The following is a 3,763-nucleotide window of genomic DNA, read 5'->3' on the forward strand; positions in this document are numbered from 1 at the left end:
ACGTGTTGGTGAAAATCGTAGTGAACCGCATGCTTTACTCACTCCTCTCGGTTGGTTGGCTTGTGGTGGTAAGTCGCCCTTAGATGAAAGCGTTGCAAATGTGTGCAGAGTGCAGACGTCTTCAGAGTCGGATGTCATCTCTGGCTTTCAGCGTAAAATTGAGTCTCGTGATATGGAAATAGCAGACCTGAATAAAGTCATTCAGGATTTGACCTTGCAAAATGAAACCTGTGAATTGTCTCGCAATGACAATTTGGCTAGAGAACTTGTTGAACCGAATATTGAGTTGAAAGATGGTCGATTTGAGATACCTGTTCCGTTGAAGGAAGATATTGATCTACCTAACAATTTTGTGTTGGCGTCAGATAGAGCTGCTGCTTTAAGGAAGAAGGCTTTAAAACGACCTGAACTTTGTGATTTCCTTACTGACACCATGAAGGATCTTAAATCTAATGGCTATATTGAGCGTGCTGGTGAAGCAGAAAATGAAAGGGATTAGAGTGGTGTTTACCATACTTTGTGACGTCACAATTAAAAAAGCGCATTGTTTATGATGGCAAGTCTGAATTTCGAGGAACTTGTGTTTATGATGTAATGTTTTCGCGTCCTGACTTGTTAAACCCTCTGGCAGATGTCTTGGCTAGATTGCGGCTTGGCAGATTTGGTTTCGTGGCCGATATGACCAAGTATTTTTTTCACATTTTGGACTCTTCAATACGCAAGCCCAATTTCATTGAACTGCTTACGTACACCAGTAGTGCCGTTCGGATCGTGAACGAACGCCCTTTGGTACCTTTGAGTGACGACCCTAGGGATTTTACTGTCATCACCCCTGCCTCACTTTTGACCTCATTCTTAGACCCATGCTGTGCTGTTGGGTAACCACATGATCGTGACCAACTAAGAAGGGATTATCGGTTCAATTTGTCACTTTCTCAGCAGTTTTGGAGCAAATGGATAGATTTTTACTTGCCAGGGCTTCAGGGCTGGAAAAAATGGCTAAAAATGGCCGAGAATTTGGAGCCTGGTCAACTTGTAGTGGTGGGTTCTCTCCAAGACATTGGTAAACGTGGGAAGTATCAACTTGAGAGGGTGCATGAGGTGGTTTTACAAATTAGGAAAGGGAAGCCTGTGGTTCGTAGAGCTAAGTTGCCGTCTGCAACTATGATGAGAGTACGGGAAAAGTGAAAGTAGACTACGTGTTGAGGGATATTTCGTGCCTCGCCCCCGTAAAGAACACCTAAGTGTTAGGGTTTGAGCCTGGTTTTGTCTGCGGTGGCTGACACTTGTCTGAGCCCAGAACAGTCGGTTATTATCGGAACTATTGTATGTATATAGCGTCATTTTAGCGTGTACCTTTTGGTACCAATTTTATGTATCGTCGTGTACTATTACTTTATTGCTGTTCATTCTTTGCATGCCCTTTGTATTTGCGTATTAACTTAAACGTGAGTGATTCAAACAATTTGTGTATCATATGTTTTTATTCATTGGCTCACAATTGTCGTCAATTCTTTTTTAGTTATGCCATGTCAGACTGTCATAACTAGGGGCCGCTATGTTCCAGACAGTTGTTCACCTAATCAAACATCATATAAAAACCGTTCAGGTCTACTGAATCTTAGCGTATTACGTCATGGAATTTTTCCTAAAAATGAGCCAAAATTGCACCATCGTTCGTAAGACTTGTGTCAAACCTGTTTAAACATGAAACATTGGATCAACACCTTTGAACACCTGTTTGAATTGCGTGACAATGTCTTTCACTATTGCGTCACAGTTACTGTTCACGTGAGTTTGAGATATCGCAAATTATTCTAGTCATTTTAAAATTGTTGCTTGAAGAGGTTGGTCGCATGTTTAACTGTTTTGCTTAGTGCTTGTCAGCTGGACGAAAATTTCCGTCTTTTATCCAAGTAATCTGTTCTGTACCCAGTAAACATTTTTCCTTGGCCCAACGTTGGCTGACGGTTGTTCGGGTTGGCTGAGGGTAATGTAGTTTTGCCAACTTTGCCAACTTTTGAAATATTTTTATTGAAGATACCTTCGAAGAATTGTTTAAGTTTGCTTCATCGTATGCCTTTTACAATTGTAATGGGACAATGAAAATGCAAAAAAACTTAGAATTAGGAAGTCGGTTTTTCCAATGTTGGTGTGCAGTTGTACAGAACGTTGGACCAACGTCATTATTTGCGGGCGAACTACGGTAACCCCTCAATTTTTTTACGTTATTGCTGTAAGTAAAAAAAAAATTTGAAATGTTTTTCTAAGTCATGCATCACCATGAGGATCACTAATTCTGAAAAAAAAACACTAATTTGCAAATTTAGCTGCAGTTTTTCAAGTTTGTTAGCAGCAGCTAGTTTTTTTAGTGTTCTACTATGGCTCTATATAACTATACTCTGCCTTCTTAAAATTGATCAGGGCTGTAGTTTCATCTCGCAATTTTTACGTGCTCTGCTCATTTTTGTTTTCGAAGTTTTCATTTTATTTTCGAAAAAAATTATGACAACACTGAACTGAATAATTGGACCACAGTTTCCCGTACCATGTGTTTCAGGCAAGCACTTTAAAAAAACCATAAACATCTTATAACAACTAGACAGCGCATCTCGATTGAAGAAATTAAAAAAAGGCATTCGCCATTGTCACTGTCTCAAATTTGCGTGAAAGCTGCGCTGTTACAGCCAAGCCATACAACAACATCTGTCATTTTTACACTGATTCAACGTCTACAGACGTTTGTTAAGACAGAATTTTTGTTAAGCGTTTTACGAACCAATTTAGCTTGTATTTGCTTGCAGGTTTTCTTACCAATGCGATAAAACCTAATTTTTAAATAACATTTGGATACAGTTTTGACTAGTGTAAAAATATGATTATTGGTGCATTCAAACACATGATCCGAGAGATTAGTGAATATCTTGGAATAATATTTACTCCTTTTATCATCTGAATTGTATTTTCTTCGTTTTCTACATCCATATGCACAGCACGCCATATCTAAAGCATTGACAAACGCGAGTAATTGGTGCATTGTAAAAAATGGCGGACATCTGAACGTGCTTTTTCAAAATTCGCTAAAAAGAGATGACGATGCGCATGCGCAGTCAGAAACTACAATTGTCTGTGACGTGAATCGTAAAAAACGCGCGAAAACCCAAATGGAGTTGGACGACATTTGCATTTGCAGTTTTGTCTTGTTCGCTTGCAGAATGAATGGAAGTTTGTTTGTCAAGTTTTCTTCCGTATTTGAGTTCATAGCAAAGTAGTCACTTGCCTAATGTCCCTACCATGTTTAAATGCCCCAGTTGAATGACTTTTTAGTACGGATAGCTTGAAGAACATTAAAACTGACTACAGGAACAGTTTAAAGTGAGAAAGTTTAGTTGGTTTGCTACACACCCAAGGTATGAAGTCAGCTGACAAACTGGGATTAAGGGATCGAGCTAAATTGTTGCAGTTGGCAAGGGCTCATGAAGAGTTCAGCTACAAATGCTGAAGCACATGAGCTAATCAACTAATTACTAGTCGAATTAGCTCTTATGAATAAGTCGATAGTCGTGCACAGTTTATGTCATTTTTAGCATGTGATGAGCATTGGGAAATCTTCACTGTATCCCTGTAATGTTAAACATCACTGTAATTTAACATACCGTACTGCTTTTTGCTGTGAGACTTTGCCCACTAATACAACAAAGTTATGTAGAATGGTTTTTGCTAGTGTTGTTGTTTAAACCGCTTAACTCTTGCTTTTTGTTTC

The sequence above is a fragment of the Aplidium turbinatum genome, chromosome 5 (genome assembly GCF_918807975.1).
Source record: "Aplidium turbinatum chromosome 5, kaAplTurb1.1, whole genome shotgun sequence".
Lineage (NCBI taxonomy): Eukaryota > Metazoa > Chordata > Ascidiacea > Aplousobranchia > Polyclinidae > Aplidium > Aplidium turbinatum.